The 19,628-nt window shown below is 50.8% G+C and overlaps 1 protein-coding gene across 4 annotated transcripts in view; it reads right to left on the bottom strand.

The window, feature by feature from the left end:
* FYN (FYN proto-oncogene, Src family tyrosine kinase) overlaps nucleotides 1-12,494 on the bottom strand; it is a 148,698-nt gene extending 136,204 nt beyond the window's left edge. For 3 of the 4 annotated variants that reach the window (XM_033939823.1, XM_033939826.1, XM_033939824.1), the window contains exon 1: nucleotides 11,870-12,493. The gene's annotated coding sequence lies outside the window, so the exon portion shown is untranslated. Of the gene's footprint in view, nucleotides 1-11,869 lie in introns of all 4 variants that reach the window. The other variant, XM_033939825.1, reaches the window with a different exon arrangement.
* Between the last annotated feature and the right edge of the window lie 7,134 nt (nucleotides 12,495-19,628).

Genomic DNA, 19,628 nt, shown 5'->3' with positions numbered 1-19,628 from the left:
CCTGCCTCTGTCATGCGCACTGTGTGGCCTCCTCCCACTGCCCAAAGCAGAGAGCTCCTATTGGCTCTTTTGAAACATTGAGAGAGGAGGGGGAATCCCTCTGTTCACTGCATGGAGCTGCTCCTGCCTCTGTCATGTGCACTGTGTGGGCTCCTCCCACTGCCCAAAGCAGAGAGCTCCTATTGGCTCTTCTGAAACATTGAGAGAGGAGGGGGAATCCCTCTGTTCACTGCATGGAGCTGCTCCTGCCTCTGTCATGCGCACTGTGTGGGCTCCTCCCACTGCCCAAAGCTGAGAGCTCCTATTGGCTCTTCTGAAACATTGAGAGAGGAGGGGGAATCCCTCTGTTCACTGCATGGAGCTGCTCCTGCCTCTGTCATGCGCACTGTGTGGGCTCCTCCCACTGCCCAAAGCAGAGAGCTCCTATTGGCTCTTTTGAAACATTGAGAGAGGAGGGGGAATCCCTCTGTTCACTGCATGGAGCTGCTCCTGCCTCTGTCATGGCAACGGGGAGGCTGTCATGCGCACTGTGTGGGCTCCTCCCACTGCCCAAAGCAGAGAGCTCCTATTGGCTCTTCTGAAACATTGAGAGAGGAGGGGGAATCCCTCTGTTCACTGCATGGAGCTGCTCCTGCCTCTGTCATGCGCACTGTGTGGGCTCCTCCCACTGCCCAAAGCTGAGAGCTCCTATTGGCTCTTCTGAAACATTGAAAGAGGAGGGTTAATCCCTCTGTTCACTGCATGGAGCTGCTCCTGCCTCTGTCATGCGCACTGTGTGGGCTCCTCCCACTGCCCAAAGCAGAGAGCTCCTATTGGCTCTTTTGAAACATTGAGAGAGGAGGGGGAATCCCTCTGTTCACTGCATGGAACTGCTCCTGCCTCTGTCATGCGCACTGTGTGGGCTCCTCCCACTGCCCAAAGCTGAGAGCTCCTATTGGCTCTTCTGAAACATTGAGAGAGGAGGGGGAATCCCTCTGTTCACTGCATGGAGCTGCTCCTGCCTCTATCATGCGCACTGTGTGGGCTCCTCCCACTGCCCAAAGCAGAGAGCTCCTATTGGCTCTTCTGAAACATTGAGAGAGGAGGGGGAATCCCTCTGTTCACTGCATGGAGCTGCTCCTGCCTCTGTCATGGCAACGGGGAGGCTGTCATGCGCACTGTGTGGGCTCCTCCCACTGCCCAAAGCAGAGAGCTCCTATTGGCTCTTCTAAAACATTGAGAGAGGAGGGGGAATCCCTCTGTTCATTGCATGGAGCTGCTCCTGCCTCTGTCATGGCAACGGGAGGCTGTCATGCGCACTGTGTGGGCTCCTCCCACTGCCCAAGCAGAGAGCTCCTATTGGCTCTTCTGAAACATTGAGAGAGGAGGGGGAATCCCTCTGTTCATTGCATGGAGCTGCTCCTGCCTCTGTCATGGCAACGGGAGGCTGTCATGCGCACTGTGTGGGCTCCTCCTACTGCCCAAAGCAGAGAGCTCCTATTGGCTCTTCTGAAACATTGAGAGAGGAGGGTTAATCCCTCTGTTCACTGCAAGGAGCTGCTCCTGCCTCTGTCATGCGCACTGTGTGGGCTCCTCCTACTGCCCAAAGCAGAGAGCTCCTGTTGGCTCTTATGAAACATTGAGAGAGGAGGGTTAATCCCTCTGTTCACTGAATGGAGCTGCTCCTGCCTCTGTCATGGCAACAGGGAGGCTGTCATGCGCACTGTGTGGGCTCCTCCCACTGCCCAAACAGAGAGCTCCTATTGGCTCTTCTGAAACATTGAGAGAGGAGGGGGAATCCCTCTGTTCACTGCATGGAGCTGCTCCTGCCTCTGTCATGCGCACTGTGTGGGCTCCTCCCACTGCCCAAAGCTGAGAGCTCCTATTGGCTCTTCTGAAACATTGAGAGAGGAGGGGGAATCCCTCTGTTCACTGCATGGAGCTGCTCCTGCCTCTGTCATGCGCACTGTGTGGGCTCCTCCCACTGCCCAAAGCAGAGAGCTCCTATTGGCTCTTTTGAAACATTGAGAGAGGAGGGGGAATCCCTCTGTTCACTGCATGGAGCTGCTCCTGTCTCTGTCATGGCAATGGGGAGGCTGTCATGCGCACTGTGTGGGCTCCTCCCACTGCCCAAAGCAGAGAGCTCCTATTGGCTCTTCTGAAACATTGAGAGAGGAGGGGGAATCCCTCTGTTCACTGCATGGAGCTGCTCCTGCCTCTGTCATGCGCACTGTGTGGGCTCCTCCCACTGCCCAAAGCTGAGAGCTCCTATTGGCTCTTCTGAAACATTGAAAGAGGAGGGTTAATCCCTCTGTTCACTGCATGGAGCTGCTCCTGCCTCTATCATGCGCACTGTGTGGGCTCCTCCCACTGCCCAAAGCAGAGAGCTCCTATTGGCTCTTCTGAAACATTGAGAGAGGAGGGGGAATCCCTCTGTTCATTGCATGGAGCTGCTCCTGCCTCTGTCATGGCAACGGGAGGCTGTCATGCGCACTGTGTGGGCTCCTCCTACTGCCCAAAGCAGAGAGCTCCTATTGGCTCTTCTGAAACATTGAGAGAGGAGGGTTAATCCCTCTGTTCACTGCATGGAGCTGCTCCTGCCTCTGTCATGGCAACAGGGAGGCTGTCATGCGCACTGTGTGGGCTCCTCCCACTGCCCAAACAGAGAGCTCCTATTGGCTCTTCTGAAACATTGAGAGAGGAGGGTTAATCCCTCTGTTCACTGCATGGAGCTGCTCCTGCCTCTGTCATGCGCACTGTGTGGGCTCCTCCCACTGCCCAAAGCAGAGAGCTCCTATTGGCTCTTCTGAAACATTGAGAGAGGAGGGGGAATCCCTCTGTTCACTGCATGGAGCTGCTCCTGCCTCTGTCATGCGCACTGTGTGGGCTCCTCCCACTGCCCAAAGCAGAGAGCTCCTATTGGCTCTTCTGAAACATTGAGAGAGGAGGGGGAATCCCTCTGTTCACTGCATGGAGCTGCTCCTGCCTCTGTCATGCGCACTGTGTGGGCTCCTCCCACTGCCCAAAGCAGAGAGCTCCTATTGGCTCTTTTGAAACATTGAGAGAGGAGGGGGAATCCCTCTGTTCACTGCATGGAGCTGCTCCTGCCTCTGTCATGCGCACTGTGTGGGCTCCTCCCACTGCCCAAAGCAGAGAGCTCCTATTGGCTCTTCTGAAACATTGAGAGAGGAGGGGGAATCCCTCTGTTCACTGCATGGAGCTGCTCCTGCCTCTGTCATGCGCACTGTGTGGGCTCCTCCCACTGCCCAAAGCAGAGAGCTCCTATTGGCTCTTCTGAAACATTGAGAGAGGAGGGGGAATCCCTCTGTTCACTGCATGGAGCTGCTCCTGCCTCTGTCATGCGCACTGTGTGGGCTCCTCCCACTGCCCAAAGCAGAGAGCTCCTATTGGCTCTTTTGAAACATTGAGAGAGGAGGGGGAATCCCTCTGTTCACTGCATGGAGCTACTCCTGCCTCTGTCATGGCAACGGGGAGGCTGTCATGTGCACTGTGTGGGCTCCTCCCACTGCCCAAAGCTGAGAGCTCCTATTGGCTCTTCTGAAACATTGAGAGAGGAGGGGGAATCCCTCTGTTCACTGCATGGAGCTGCTCCTGCCTCTGTCATGCGCACTGTGTGGGCTCCTCCCACTGCCCAAAGCAGAGAGCTCCTATTGGTTGTTTTGAAACATTGAGAGAGGAGGGGGAATCCCTCTGTTCACTGCATGGAGCTACTCCTGCCTCTGTCATGGCAACGGGGAGGCTGTCATGTGCACTGTGTGGGCTCCTCCCACTGCCCAAAGCTGAGAGCTCCTATTGGCTCTTCTGAAACATTGAGAGAGGAGGGGGAATCCCTCTGTTCACTGCATGGAGCTGCTCCTGCCTCTGTCATGCGCACTGTGTGGGCTCCTCCCACTGCCCAAAGCAGAGAGCTCCTATTGGCTCTTCTGAAACATTGAGAGAGGAGGGGGAATCCCTCTGTTCACTGCATGGAGCTGCTCCTGTCTCTGTCATGCGCACTGTGTGGGCTCCTCCCACTGCCCAAAGCAGAGAGCTCCTATTGGCTCTTCTGAAACATTGAGAGATGAGGGGGAATCCCTCTGTTCACTGCATGGAGCTGCTCCTGCCTCTGTCATGCGCACTGTGTGGGCTCCTCCCACTGCCCAAAGCAGAGAGCTCCTATTGGCTCTTCTGAAACATTGAGAGAGGAGGGGGAATCCCTCTGTTCACTGCATGGAGCTGCTCCTGCCTCTGTCATGCGCACTGTGTGGGCTCCTCCCACTGCCCAAAGCAGAGAGCTCCTATTGGCTCTTCTGAAACATTGAGAGAGGAGGGGGAATCCCTCTGTTCACTGCATGGAGCTGCTCCTGCCTCTGTCATGCGCACTGTGTGGGCTCCTCCCACTGCCCAAAGCAGAGAGCTCCTATTGGCTCTTCTGAAACATTGAGAGATGAGGGGGAATCCCTCTGTTCACTGCATGGAGCTGCTCCTGCCTCTGTCATGCGCACTGTGTGGGCTCCTCCCACTGCCCAAAGCAGAGAGCTCCTATTGGCTCTTCTGAAACATTGAGAGAGGAGGGGGAATCCCTCTGTTCACTGCATGGAGCTGCTCCTGCCTCTGTCATGTGCACTGTGTGGGCTCCTCCCACTGCCCAAAGCAGAGAGCTCCTATTGGCTCTTCTGAAACATTGAGAGAGGAGGGGGAATCCCTCTGTTCACTGCATGGAGCTGCTCCTGCCTCTGTCATGCGCACTGTGTGGGCTCCTCCCACTGCCCAAAGCAGAGAGCTCCTATTGGCTCTTCTGAAACATTGAGAGAGGAGGGGGAATCCCTCTGTTCACTGCATGGAGCTGCTCCTGCCTCTGTCATGCACACTGTGTGGGCTCCTCCCACTGCCCAAAGCAGAGAGCTCCTATTGGCTCTTTTGAAACATTGAGAGAGGAGGGGGAATCCCTCTGTTCACTGCATGGAGCTGCTCCTGTCTCTGTCATGGCAACGGGGAGGCTGTCTTGCGCACTGTGTGGGCTCCTCCCACTGCTCAAGCAGAGAGCTGCTATTGGCTCTTCTGAAACATTGAGAGAGGAGGGGGAATCCCTCTGTTCACTGCATGGAGCTGCTCCTGCCTCTGTCATGCGCACTGTGTGGGCTCCTCCCACTGCCCAAAGCAGAGAGCTCCTATTGGCTCTTCTGAAACATTGAGAGAGGAGGGGGAATCCCTCTGTTCACTGCATGGAGCTACTCCTGCCTCTGTCATGGCAACGGGGAGGCTGTCATGCGCACTGTGTGGGCTCCTCCTACTGCCCAAAGCAGAGAGCTCCTATTGGCTCTTCTGAAACATTGAGAGAGGAGGGGGAATCCCTCCGTTCACTGCATGGAGCTGCTCCTGCCTCTGTCATGCGCACTGTGTGGGCTCCTCCCACTGCCCAAAGCAGAGAGCTCCTATTGGCTCTTATAAAACATTGAGAGTGGAGGGGGAATCCCTCCGTTCACTGCATGGAGCTACTCCTGCCTCTGTCATGGCAACGGGGAGGCTGTCATGCGCACTGTGTGGGCTCCTCCCACTGCCCAAAGCAGAGAGCTCCTATTGGCTCTTATAAAACATTGAGAGAGGAGGGGGAATCCCTCCGTTCACTTCATGGAGCTGCTCCTGCTTCTGTCATGGCAACGGGGAGGCTGTCATGCGCACTGTGTGGGCTCTTCCCACTGCCCAAAGCTGAGAGCTCCTATTGGCTCTTCTGAAACATTGAGAGAGGAGGGGGAATCCCTCTGTTCACTGCATGGAGCTGCTCCTGCCTCTGTCATGCGCACTGTGTGGGCTCCTCCCACTGCCCAAAGCAGAGAGCTCCTATTGGTTGTTTTGAAACATTGAGAGAGGAGGGGGAATCCCTCTGTTCACTTCATGGAGCTGCTCCTGCCTCTGTCATGGCAACGGGGAGGCTGTCATGTGCACTGTGTGGGCTCCTCCCACTGCCCAAAGCTGAGAGCTCCTATTGGCTCTTCTGAAACATTGAGAGAGGAGGGGGAATCCCTCTGTTCACTTCATGGAGCTGCTCCTGCCTCTGTCATGGCAACGGGGAGGCTGTCATGTGCACTGTGTGGGCTCCTCCCACTGCCCAAAGCTGAGAGCTCCTATTGGCTCTTCTGAAACATTGAGAGAGGAGGGGGAATCCCTCTGTTCACTGCATGGAGCTGCTCCTGCCTCTGTCATGCGCACTGTGTGGGCTCCTCCCACTGCCCAAAGCAGAGAGCTCCTATTGGCTCTTATAAAACATTGAGAGTGGAGGGGGAATCCCTCCGTTCACTGCATGGAGCTACTCCTGCCTCTGTCATGGCAACGGGGAGGCTGTCATGCGCACTGTGTGGGCTCCTCCCACTGCCCAAAGCAGAGAGCTCCTATTGGCTCTTATAAAACATTGAGAGAGGAGGGGGAATCCCTCCGTTCACTTCATGGAGCTGCTCCTGCTTCTGTCATGGCAACGGGGAGGCTGTCATGCGCACTGTGTGGGCTCTTCCCACTGCCCAAAGCTGAGAGCTCCTATTGGCTCTTCTGAAACATTGAGAGAGGAGGGGGAATCCCTCTGTTCACTGCATGGAGCTGCTCCTGCCTCTGTCATGCGCACTGTGTGGGCTCCTCCCACTGCCCAAAGCAGAGAGCTCCTATTGGCTCTTCTGAAACATTGAGAGAGGAGGGGGAATCCCTCTGTTCACTTCATGGAGCTGCTCCTGCCTCTGTCATGGCAACGGGGAGGCTGTCATGTGCACTGTGTGGGCTCCTCCCACTGCCCAAAGCTGAGAGCTCCTATTGGCTCTTCTGAAACATTGAGAGAGGAGGGGGAATCCCTCTGTTCACTTCATGGAGCTGCTCCTGCCTCTGTCATGGCAACGGGGAGGCTGTCATGTGCACTGTGTGGGCTCCTCCCACTGCCCAAAGCTGAGAGCTCCTATTGGCTCTTCTGAAACATTGAGAGAGGAGGGGGAATCCCTCTGTTCACTTCATGGAGCTGCTCCTGCCTCTGTCATGGCAACGGGGAGGCTGTCATGTGCACTGTGTGGGCTCCTCCCACTGCCCAAAGCTGAGAGCTCCTATTGGCTCTTCTGAAACATTGAGAGAGGAGGGGGAATCCCTCTGTTCACTGCATGGAGCTGCTCCTGCCTCTGTCATGCGCACTGTGTGGGCTCCTCCCACTGCCCAAAGCAGAGAGCTCCTATTGGCTCTTCTGAAACATTGAGAGCGGAGGGGGAATCCCTCTGTTCACTGCATGGAGCTGCTCCTGCCTCTGTCATGCGCACTGTGTGGGCTCCTCCCACTGCCCAAAGCAGAGAGCTCCTATTGGTTGTTTTGAAACATTGAGAGAGGAGGGGGAATCCCTCTGTTCACTGCATGGAGCTGCTCCTGCCTCTGTCATGGCAACGGGGAGGCTGTCATGTGCACTGTGTGGGCTCCTCCCACTGCCCAAAGCTGAGAGCTCCTATTGGCTCTTCTGAAACATTGAGAGAGGAGGGGGAATCCCTCTGTTCACTGCATGGAGCTGCTCCTGCCTCTGTCATGCGCACTGTGTGGGCTCCTCCCACTGCCCAAAGCAGAGAGCTCCTATTGGCTCTTCTGAAACATTGAGAGAGGAGGGGGAATCCCTCTGTTCACTGCATGGAGCTGCTCCTGCCTCTGTCATGCGCACTGTGTGGGCTCCTCCCACTGCCCAAAGCAGAGAGCTCCTATTGGCTCTTCTGAAACATTGAGAGAGGAGGGGGAATCCCTCTGTTCACTGCATGGAGCTGCTCCTGCCTCTGTCATGCGCACTGTGTGGGCTCCTCCCACTGCCCAAAGCAGAGAGCTCCTATTGGCTCTTATAAAACATTGAGAGTGGAGGGGGAATCCCTCCGTTCACTGCATGGAGCTACTCCTGCCTCTGTCATGGCAACGGGGAGGCTGTCATGCGCACTGTGTGGGCTCCTCCCACTGCCCAAAGCAGAGAGCTCCTATTGGCTCTTATAAAACATTGAGAGAGGAGGGGGAATCCCTCCGTTCACTTCATGGAGCTGCTCCTGCTTCTGTCATGGCAACGGGGAGGCTGTCATGCGCACTGTGTGGGCTCTTCCCACTGCCCAAAGCTGAGAGCTCCTATTGGCTCTTCTGAAACATTGAGAGAGGAGGGGGAATCCCTCTGTTCACTGCATGGAGCTGCTCCTGCCTCTGTCATGCGCACTGTGTGGGCTCCTCCCACTGCCCAAAGCAGAGAGCTCCTATTGGCTCTTCTGAAACATTGAGAGAGGAGGGGGAATCCCTCTGTTCACTTCATGGAGCTGCTCCTGCCTCTGTCATGGCAACGGGGAGGCTGTCATGTGCACTGTGTGGGCTCCTCCCACTGCCCAAAGCTGAGAGCTCCTATTGGCTCTTCTGAAACATTGAGAGAGGAGGGGGAATCCCTCTGTTCACTTCATGGAGCTGCTCCTGCCTCTGTCATGGCAACGGGGAGGCTGTCATGTGCACTGTGTGGGCTCCTCCCACTGCCCAAAGCTGAGAGCTCCTATTGGCTCTTCTGAAACATTGAGAGAGGAGGGGGAATCCCTCTGTTCACTTCATGGAGCTGCTCCTGCCTCTGTCATGGCAACGGGGAGGCTGTCATGTGCACTGTGTGGGGTCCTCCCACTGCCCAAAGCTGAGAGCTCCTATTGGCTCTTCTGAAACATTGAGAGAGGAGGGGGAATCCCTCTGTTCACTGCATGGAGCTGCTCCTGCCTCTGTCATGCGCACTGTGTGGGCTCCTCCCACTGCCCAAAGCAGAGAGCTCCTATTGGTTGTTTTGAAACATTGAGAGAGGAGGGGGAATCCCTCTGTTCACTGCATGGAGCTGCTCCTGCCTCTGTCATGGCAACGGGGAGGCTGTCATGTGCACTGTGTGGGCTCCTCCCACTGCCCAAAGCTGAGAGCTCCTATTGGCTCTTCTGAAACATTGAGAGAGGAGGGGGAATCCCTCTGTTCACTGCATGGAGCTGCTCCTGCCTCTGTCATGCGCACTGTGTGGGCTCCTCCCACTGCCCAAAGCAGAGAGCTCCTATTGGCTCTTCTGAAACATTGAGAGAGGAGGGGGAATCCCTCTGTTCACTGCATGGAGCTGCTCCTGCCTCTGTCATGCGCACTGTGTGGGCTCCTCCCACTGCCCAAAGCAGAGAGCTCCTATTGGCTCTTATGAAACATTGAGAGAGGAGGGGGAATCCCTCTGTTCACTGCATGGAGCTGCTCCTGCCTCTGTCATGCGCACTGTGTGGGCTCCTCCCACTGCCCAAAGCAGAGAGCTCCTATTGGCTCTTATGAAACATTGAGAGAGGAGGGTTAATCCCTCTGTTCACTGCATGGAGCTGCTCCTGCCTCTGTCATGGCAACAGGGAGGCTGTCATGCGCACTGTGTGGGCTCCTCCCACTGCCCAAACAGAGAGCTCCTATTGGCTCTTCTGAAACATTGAGAGAGGAGGGGGAATCCCTCTGTTCACTGCATGGAGCTGCTCCTGCCTCTGTCATGCGCACTGTGTGGGCTCCTCCCACTGCCCAAAGCAGAGAGCTCCTATTGGCTCTTCTGAAACATTGAGAGAGGAGGGGGAATCCCTCTGTTCACTGCATGGAGCTGCTCCTGCCTCTGTCATGCGCACTGTGTGGGCTCCTCCCACTGCCCAAAGCAGAGAGCTCCTATTGGTTGTTTTGAAACATTGAGAGAGGAGGGGGAATCCCTCTGTTCACTGCATGGAGCTGCTCCTGCCTCTGTCATGGCAACGGGGAGGCTGTCATGTGCACTGTGTGGGCTCCTCCCACTGCCCAAAGCTGAGAGCTCCTATTGACTCTTCTGAAACATTGAGAGAGGAGGGGGAATCCCTCTGTTCACTGCATGGAGCTGCTCCTGCCTCTGTCATGCGCACTGTGTGGGCTCCTCCCACTGCCCAAAGCAGAGAGCTCCTATTGGCTCTTCTGAAACATTGAGAGAGGAGGGGGAATCCCTCTGTTCACTGCATGGAGCTACTCCTGCCTCTGTTATGGCAACGGGGAGGCTGTCATGCGCACTGTGTGGGCTCCTCCTACTGCCCAAAGCAGAGAGCTCCTATTGGCTCTTCTGAAACATTGAGAGAGGAGGGGGAATCCCTCCGTTCACTGCATGGAGCTGCTCCTGCCTCTGTCATGCGCACTGTGTGGGCTCCTCCCACTGCCCAAAGCAGAGAGCTCCTATTGGCTCTTATAAAACATTGAGAGTGGAGGGGGAATCCCTCCGTTCACTGCATGGAGCTACTCCTGCCTCTGTCATGGCAACGGGGAGGCTGTCATGCGCACTGTGTGGGCTCCTCCCACTGCCCAAAGCAGAGAGCTCCTATTGGCTCTTCTGAAACATTGAGAGAGGAGGGGGAATCCCTCTGTTCACTGCATGGAGCTGCTCCTGCCTCTGTCATGCGCACTGTGTGGGCTCCTCCCACTGCCCAAAGCAGAGAGCTCCTATTGGTTGTTTTGAAACATTGAGAGAGGAGGGGGAATCCCTCTGTTCACTGCATGGAGCTGCTCCTGCCTCTGTCATGCGCACTGTGTGGGCTCCTCCCACTGCCCAAAGCGGAGAGCTCCTATTGGCTCTTCTGAAACATTCAGGGTGTTTTTGCAGCCTGAGAACAGTGAAAAGGGAGAGGCAGTGCCCAGTGGGAGAGAGAAGGGGGAAGGAGCAGTTTGGAGTAAGGAGAAGCAATCTGTCTCTCTCTGGTAGAGAATTTCTCTAAGCAACTGGCTACCTCTACCAATAAAGCTCTGGGGCTCAGTGTCTCTTTGTCCTGTTTACCCTCTTTTTTCCTGGTAGTCTTCTTCTAGCCTACCTCCTGTGCCCATAACCAGCCATCGGGTGCCATAGGGTGCCAGGGGTTACTCCTATATGGGAGCAGCAACAGTTGGGCCATGGAGGCTGAGGCCAATGAATGAGGGAAAGATGGATAATGTAAGGGACAGGCGGATCTTGGAGGAAATCCTGTTGCAGCCTGCCATGGAGGTTTGGGAGTGGGGAGAACAGCAGTGGCCACTGAATATTAGTCCTTGGCGCTAGTGGATAGTTGGGTGGCTAGCCATGAAATCTAAAGTGCTAGCCGGCCAAGTTTAGTGTGTAGATAGCTGGTCTGTCTTTGGCTGGCCAGTGCTGAATATCGGACTTATCCAACTGGTGCTGGTGACTGGAAATGACCCGGCACTGAATATCTGAGCTCAGCCCGGCTTCCCCACGGTCTGAATACGCATAAGCTGGCTGATACTGAAAACTATGTAATCGGCAGGAATGGCTCCTGGCTGCTTTAAGAGACTGGATGGGCCGTTTGGCCTTTATCTGCCATCATGCTTGTATGTAAGCACGGATATTCAGTGGCAGATAAACAGTTATCTCCCACTGAATATCCCGGGCAGCGGCTTGCTGCTGTTTAGCGCTTAATCAGATGAGTTTAGCGGTCAAATCGGACCGCAGAGGAGAATAGCTGTCCTTTGACCGCTGCAAAGTTAACTAGCAACTGGGTAAATGTTTAGACGTGAACCCCGCCTCTCTTGATAACACACCCACACCTTTGACTAAACGTAGAAGGAATTGAGACCAACACACTTGTACTTCTTAAGGCAGGTGGGATCTCTCGGAGAGAGAAAGAGATAATGGTTACATTTGGCCTTTCTCTGTCATCGTGTTTCTAACAGGTTATTGGTCTCTGTCCTCTTTCTTTACAACATGAGCTAATGTAAGCAGTTCTCTCCACTTATAGGAAATACTTTTAGCCAGTTCTAGCATTTCATTTCAAATGTTATGCACATGGCTCCTGGCTAAGCCTTGGAAATGTACTGAACCCAAAAAGTACGGTACGCAGTCGGTATAAACAGCAGTTTGACAACATTTTGTTACCTGCCAATGCAGCTGTGCGCCTGTCACATGTCGCCACTGGAAGCAGGCTGGATATAATCTTGTGGGCTTTGAGATGTCTCTCTTTCTCTCTTCCTAGAGGAAGACTGAATCTAATGCCATGGTATATATGGCGTGGCCCTTCTCTTTTCCTAAGGATCCTGAAGGCTGGCTGAATATAACCCCATGGCGTCTGCGTCTTCTTCTCTCTCCTTTGTATAATCCTGTCTCTGCATGAGGTGTTGCCTTCTCGTCCTAGGGAGGCATGGTGTACGTGTCGTGTCGTCTTCTGTACTGGATATAATCCTTTAGTGTTCAAGGTGTCTCCCTCTCTCCTCCTAGGGATGCTGGAAGCTGGCTGCGTCCAAGGTGTCTCCCTCTCTCCTCCTAGGGATGCTGCAAGAAGGCATCTCCCTTTCTTCTTAGGGATGCTGGAAGCTGGCCGTGTCTGGTCCTGTGATGTTTGAGGTGCCTCCCTCTGCAATCCCTCTCTCCTGCCAGGGATCCAAGACTTACCATGCATGTGCCATCTCGTCTCCTTCTCTCCTCAGGCCTGCCCTGCTTTTCCAGTGCTGCAGCTCATACGGTCTGCCTCGCTAGGATGATGCTGGCAAAGGGGACGAGTGAAAGAAACAGCAGCCCCTTCTCCTCCCCCTCACTTTAATTCAAGAAACTTTATTGCACTGACAATGTGTCCACAGGGCAGCCAAACCAGATCCTAAACGATACAGAATTACCTCTAGGGAGGCTCTTTTTTCTCTTTCTCCCGCGATTATACACAGTTTTCCTGCTCATTCTTTCATCTTCTCTGTTAGTTCTGGGAAATGTGCATCTCTGATCTCTCTGTACAGGACGAAATGCATTTTTGTTTCTATTCCTCCCATCAAAGTGGTCAGTGGATTTAAAGCCCTCACTTTTAAAGTACCCATGTCAGTTTTATCATTCCCTCTGTAAGAAATTCCCTAACCCCTTTTTGTCTATTTTAATTAGACTGTAAGCTCTACTGAGCAGGGATTGTCTCTTAGATAGGGTTACTAGATGTCGCTGTTTCCCTGAACATGTGCTCTTTTTGAGGACTTTGGCAGGAGTCCAGGCAGATTTTTAATTGTATAACTTTTGTCCAGGAAAACCAGACATCTCGTACTCCTTAGGCGATTTGCGCACCTATCCGGAATCCTCCCCCCTCCGGGATCCGGTGCTTGCTCACCCGGCACTGCTGTAACTCTTCAGGCTGTTAGCAAAATGACTGAAATAAACATGCTGCCTTCAGTGACCCAGAAGCAGAAAGAAAGCTTTCAGGCCGTGATGACATCATGTTGATGCCCACGAATGCGCAGAGGCCCTCTAGACGTGGGCTAGAGCTCAGGGAAGGAGACGCGAGATTCGTGTGGGGGCAGGACTGGCGGTGGAATGGAGCGAGACTGGGGGAAGATTAGGATGGAACCGTGTGCCCTTTTTTTTTTTTTTTTTTAACCCTACTCTTAGTTCTTGAATGTACAGCACTATAGAAATGATTACTAGTAGGCTGAGACCTTGAATGTTGGCACTGGCTTGTGTGTGGCCTCCAGCAGTTATCCGTACCCTGGCTCAGTGTTCTTCAACCTTTTTACATCTATGGACCGGCGGAAATACGAGAATTATTTTGTGGACTGGCAAACTAATAAGACTGAAATTAAAACCCCCATCTGATCCCATCCATACAGACCTCAAATAGTTATGATTTTATAGTGAACGTATTTTATTAAAGTATAAAAAGAAACAATATTTTGTACAATTGTCATTTTATAAATACAAATATTCAGAGCAAAGACCAACAAAACCCTGTCTCCCTTCCCATTCACATATATCAAGAAAACTGAATAATCAAAATTATTACAGAATGCTACACAGAAATATCATGCTAACAGAATATCGCAGTCACACATAGCAGGAATAGGGTTAGGGGAGTGCAACTAAGCCAACAGCCCTCCTGGTTAGAGAGAGCCCTAAGCCACTGCCTGGACTTTGCAGTCCCCAGTTATGTCTAACACCAGCTCTAGCAGGATATATATTTCAAATCTGATATATTCTCCACTTAAAATTTTATTGATTTTATGAACAAAATAAAACAACAGTCAAATTACAGAAGTAAAAAGTACAAAGGTCCATGAAAAAGAGTACAGCAACCTCACAAAATAGTTACAACCAATATTCTACTTCTGAAAAACCCATGATTAATCAAGCAAAACTATAAAGAGGAACAGGAGAAGAGCAGCTCTCAGTAATTGCCTGCAGTAGGTCAACGCAGCGATTTACTTCGACAGACTTAGGGCTTTTGATGGGTCGCGCCCGCCTCTGAGGAAAGAGGAAGTTGCATCATCAGAGGTGGCCCGCAACTCATCAAAAGCCCCAAGGCTGCCGAAGTGAATGGCTGTGCTGCGCAGACGTTACAGGCAAGTACTGAGAGCAGAGGGGGAGGAAGCCCTGATCTCACGGGCCCTGCACGAAATTTGTGCGGACTGGCACCAGTCCGTGGACCGGCAGTTGAAGAACACTGCCCTAGCTGATATTCATACTGCTGCTTGGATAACTAATGGAAAAATACGACCATGTAACTCGTGATTTAGGGGTTTCTATCTCCTCCGACCTTTTGTGTCATGGCCTTAGAGTGGCATCTCAGATGCGCTTATTGGTGGCTCTTTGGGATCTCAATTTTATATAAGATGACTATGTGGTTACACGTGTCTCCCCGGCGCACACAACAAATTGCCCTCCAATTGGATGCTTGCTGTCCTAAATGTAATGTCCTGGGTGCTACCTTGGGATATATGTTTTTCACCTATCCCCGGATCTGTGCTTTCTGGGGGAGGGTCTTGGATCACATTTCCTCAATATGGCATGCCCGCTATATAGTTTTGCCTCAACTTTTGTTCTTCCAATGTCGGGTACTTGCTCCTGTGCCAAAGGATTTGTGCTGCTTTCTGAGAAAAGCCATTTTGCAGGGGAAAAAAGTAATACTATTGTGCTGGCTGGACATGTGGCCCCCCCTCCTTGCAACAATGGAGGGCAACCTTGATCCAATTGTTACCGATGGAGCATCAAATGGTTCCTAATATGGAGTCCCAAGCGGGTCAGCGCTTACAGGATGTATAGGCCCCTTTTGGGGTGCGTAGCTGTTTACTTAATATGTAATTTTTGGCTATTGATTGTTAACTTCAACTGTTAGGGCGCTCCTAGAGTAGTGGTTCATGAGTTTTGTCTGGGCCACACCTGAAGTTTGTTTGGCGTAGGGGTGGGAAAAATTGCAAAACTGTTTCTTTTCATCTTGCAGACTGTGGCTCCCTGTTATTGTGTTGATACATGGTGGACTGAGGAAAATGTCTGGGACACGGTGCTACCAGGATACAAACTAAACCACAGAGACAGAGTGACTCAAAAAGGAGGAGGCATTGCCATATATGTCAAAGAGGGAATTGAATCTACTGAAGAGAACACGCCACAACAGACGGATAAGTTAGAGTCTCTATGGGTCAAAATTCCAGGAACAAATGGACCGGAAATGAGGATAGACATCTACTACCGACCCCCAGGGCAGTCTGAAGAAATTGATGGAGAAATGACGTATGAGATTAAATGCAACTGCAAGGGAGGCTACGCAGTTATCATGGGCGACTTCAACTATCCGGGGATAGGCTGGAACCTAGGCAACTCCGGCTGTGCTAAAGAGACCAAGTTCCTGGAACCAGTAGGCGATTGCTTCCAAGAATAACTTGTCAAGGAAAACACGAGAGGAAACGCAATTCTGGACTTAATTCTAAATGGACTGCACAGGATACATAAGGGGTAAAAGTTATGAAACAAATAGAAAAGGAAAGTAAGAGGGAAAGGGTTAAAGAGAAGTCAGTTGAAAGCATCTTTAAACATAAATGTTGATTTCAATTTGGATACATAGAGGGGCATCATCAAAAGAAATGTCTACGTCTGTTTTGGGCCTAGGGCGCTAATCATCCAAAGTCCATTCTCGAAAAATACGTCCAAAATGGTTTTCTTTTCGAAAATCATCTACTTCTACATCCAGCCATTCCATCGTCCAGACTGTCCAAGTTTCAAACACCTAGAAAAAGACCTTTTGGACGTGGGAGGGATCAGCAAAGTGATGGACTGATCATCCAGACATGGCAACAGAGTAGTGGGGCACCTTCACAAATAAGGGTGCCACATAAACATCTTACCACAACTCCCTTGCAGGTCATGGTGAGCCCCCCAAAACCTATTAGACCTACCTGTGTACAATCCCAATAGCCCTTATGGCTGCAGGTGTCACCTATATTGTACTACAGTAGGGTTTTGGTGGGCTTTGGTGGACTCACATTTTCCATCATGAATGCAGTGGTTAAAGTGGCTTATGGGCCTGAGTCTTCCTCTCTATGGTTCACTACTTAAGACTACTTAAGCCACCTCTGTGCAGCTCTACTAGGCTTTCCTATGTCAAGTGTTGATGTTCTGGAGGCAGATATGTACGTTTTTATTCTGATTTTTATGGCATGTGGGGAGAGGTCAGTGATCACTGGGGAAGTGTGTGGGGGTCTGCACTTTGTGTCTGCAGTGGTTATCTGGTTGCTTTGGATAACTTCTGGGCACTTAGACCTGTTTTTAGATCACTTAAGTCACAACGTATAAGTTCCATCCAGGCTGCCTTGTAAAACTTTCAACTAACCCTGCAGTACAACTAAGTCTAGGTCAACCCACATCCCGCCCTAACCACTCCATCAAAAATACTCCTTTTAGCTCTGGGTGCACAGCGGGATTCAGAAGCCTAAAAAGTCTCTGGATATGTCTAAAAATCTGTTTTGATTATTGACACTTGGACAACCTGTCTTTTAGGTTGTCCAAGTGCCACATTGGGTGGGTTTTTAGATATATTTTTGTTTTGATTATGAGCCCCACAGGCTTCTTGCCTGAGATAGTTGGGTAGGGCATTCCATAAAGTTGGTGCAGCGACCAAGAAAATGGTTTTATGTGTGGTGTTGTAAACAATATGACGGAAAGAAGAGATTCTAAGGAGATTTTGTTGAGAGGAGTGAAGTGGTCTAGAGACAGAATAGGGAAATAACAATCTATCAATAAATGCTGGAGAATGTTCCATTTTGGTTTTGAAAATAAGTAGAATTTTGAATGTTATATGATGAGATATAGGAAGCCAATGAACATCTTTTAGTAGGGGAGTGACATGATTAAATTTTTTGGCCTTATAAATGATTTTTACAGCTGTAGTTTAAATGATCTGAAGTCTTCTAATTTCAACACACCTAATATGAGTAATGAAAGGAAGTCTTCATCTACAATTACGGTATGTCTGATAACAGATATAATGTTACATCGTTATGATGGAAATCTCTGGCACAGACGGCTTTAACAGTTTCAAAATAAGAGAGAGAGAAAAAAGCCTCAGAACTCCATCTACACCATGTAAACTGGCACAAAAAACCTCAATTGAAACCTGTAAATATGCCTTAAGCCATGCAAGAAATATTAATCACTGAACATTAATTGAATCTTATAACTCATACTCATCTGAGAGGAGAAACCACCACACCGACGATGGCCAAGCATTTTGCCTAAGCCGGCTGCTTCAGGATGTAAAAGTGTAAACATCTTGTAAAAGCCCCCAAAATTAATAAGACCCAACTTCAAAACTCTTGCATATAAGAAAATGTTTTCTTCTTATACAGAGACACCTTGTGTTGAATGCGACTTTCTCAGCGTCTCATTTGCTTCAGAAAGATGGCCGCAGTAAACCTCACCACCGACTTTATGCCCATGCCTATGAACTCAACGATGAGGCAAGTAAAAATAAGCAATCCTAGGGCAAGAATGCAGAAAGCGTTTTGAAATCCCTCCCGCTTCTATAGTTCGTTGGGGGAAGACTGTTCCTCGGGCCAATCATATTGCTTCATCAGTAAAGGAACCCTAAAAACATTGCTGTATTCACCCACAGATGGGATAGTCAGCACCAATAGATGTAAATAGGAAAGACTATTGAGGTTTATATAGGTCCTGGAATTAAAATATAGCAGACAAATTGGTACCATTCTACTCTTATTTATAATTTATATACCACTTATAACCTAAGCGCTGTACATTCAGGTACTCAAGCATTTTTCCCTATCTATCTAATGTACCTGGGGCAATGGGGGGATTAAGAAATTTGCCCAGGGTCATAAGAAGCAGTGTGGGATCTGAACCCATAACCTCAGGGTGCTGAGGCTGTGGCTCTAACCACTTCACAACCAACCGTTTACAAGAAATAGGTATAACAGAACAACTGCTGGATTGGTTTATTTCATATTTCAAAGATTGCTCATCTACAGTTTCATTCAATGGATCTTCAGACAGGATAGGAAACAGCGATCACAACACGATCCAGTACAGGCTAGAAATTGGATCATCAAAGATGAAAAGAACTACAACGACAGCACTGAACTTCAAAAAAGGGAATTATGATGCCATGAGGAAAATGGTGGGAAAGAAACTCAACGACACCGCAAGGAAGATGGAGTCCGTAGAAAAAGCCTGGACCTTACTCAAGGGCACGGTGCACGAAGCACAAAACCTGTGAGTCCCCAAGTTCAGGAAAGGGTACAAAAAAAAATAGAACAAAAAACCCAGTGTGGATAACAAATGCAGTGAAAAGGGCGATAAGGGACAAGAAGGCCTCATTCAAAAAATGGAAAAAGGACAAATCAGAGGACAACCAAAAGGAGCACAAAAAACACCAAAAGGAGTGTCACCGAGTGGTTAGGAAAGCAAAAAGAGATTATGAAGAAAGACTTGTGGGGGAAGCAACAAACTTCAAATCATTCTTCAGGTACGTCAAGGGGAAACAACCAGCAAGGGAGGAAGTGGGACCCTTGGATGATGGAGACAGAAAGGGAGTGGTAAAAGAGGAGAAGGAGATAGCTGACAGGCTAAATGAGTTCTTCACTTCAGTCTTCACGAGGGAAGACACAACCAACATTCTGGAACCCGAGGAGATCGTAAAAGGAGATCAGGATGAAAATCTGGTCCAACTAGAGGTAAGCAAAGTGGATGTCCTCAGGCAGATAGACAGGCTAAAGAGCGACAAATCGCCAGGTCCAGACGGCATTCACCCAAGGGTACACAAGGAACTAAGGAATGAAATAGCTGAGCCACTTAGACAAATATGCAACCTATCCTTAAAAACTGGAGAGATTCCGGAAGACTGGAAAAGAGCAAATGTCACGCCCATCTTCAAAAAAGGCTCAAGGGGAGACCCAGGAAACTACAGGCCGGTGAGTTTGACCTCGGTCCCGGGAAAGATGATGGAAGCGCTGATTAAAGACTGCATCTGGGAGCACATCGAAAACACTGGGCAGCTAAAGCCGAGCCAGCATGGCTTCTGCAAGGGCAGGTCATGCCTCACTAACTTATTATACTTCTTTGAGGGGGTAAACAGCCAGGTAGATAAAGGGGAATCTATAGACATCATTTACCTTGACTTCCAAAAAGCCTTCGACAAAGTACCACATGAAAGACTACTAAGGAAGCTATGGAACCACAGCGTGCAAGGGGAGGTCCACCGATGGATCAAAAACTGGCTGGCGGACAGGAAACAGAGGGTTGGAATAAAGGGCCATTACTCAGACTGGCAATGGGTCACAAGCGGAGTTCCGCAGGGGTTGGTGCTGGGACCGCTCCTGTTCAATATATTCATTAACGACCTGGAAACAGGAACAAAATGTGAGGTTATTAAATTTGCGGA

This window comes from Geotrypetes seraphini, chromosome 3, assembly GCF_902459505.1.
Source record: "Geotrypetes seraphini chromosome 3, aGeoSer1.1, whole genome shotgun sequence".
In the NCBI taxonomy this organism is placed as follows: domain Eukaryota; kingdom Metazoa; phylum Chordata; class Amphibia; order Gymnophiona; family Dermophiidae; genus Geotrypetes; species Geotrypetes seraphini.
Note: the sequence above shows the minus strand (reverse complement) of the source record. Positions and strands in the feature narration are given on the sequence as shown.